The sequence below is a fragment of the Oncorhynchus nerka genome, linkage group LG16, assembly GCF_034236695.1.
Source record: "Oncorhynchus nerka isolate Pitt River linkage group LG16, Oner_Uvic_2.0, whole genome shotgun sequence".
In the NCBI taxonomy this organism is placed as follows: Eukaryota; Metazoa; Chordata; class Actinopteri; order Salmoniformes; family Salmonidae; genus Oncorhynchus; species Oncorhynchus nerka.
The window spans coordinates 2,838,230-2,838,657 of NC_088411.1; positions in this window are offsets into that span (position 1 = coordinate 2,838,230).

The window sequence follows — 428 nt, forward strand, 5'->3', positions numbered from 1 at the left end:
TGTTAACGAGATAATTACTGACATGATGTCAGCTGGTCCTTTTGTGGCAGGGCTGAAATGCAGTAGAAATGTTTTGGGGGGGTGATTCAGTTCATTTGTATGGCAAAGAGGGACGTTGCAATGAATTGCAATTCATCTGATCACTCTTCATAACATTCTGGAGTATATGTAAGTTGCCATCATACAAACTGAGGCAGAAGACTTTGTGAAAATTAATATTTGTGTCATTCTCAAAACATTTGGCCATGACTGTACACTACTACACTGTTCTGGGCATTTGAATGATGCATATATACATAAAGTTGCTGTCCACTGACTGTGCCATGCTGTGGGAGGAAGGGAGAGAGAGAGAGGGGGAGGGAGGGAGGTGAGGAGACCACATCGTGGCTGCAAATGGTAGCTTCTGTGACACAACAGAAGAGGGGGAG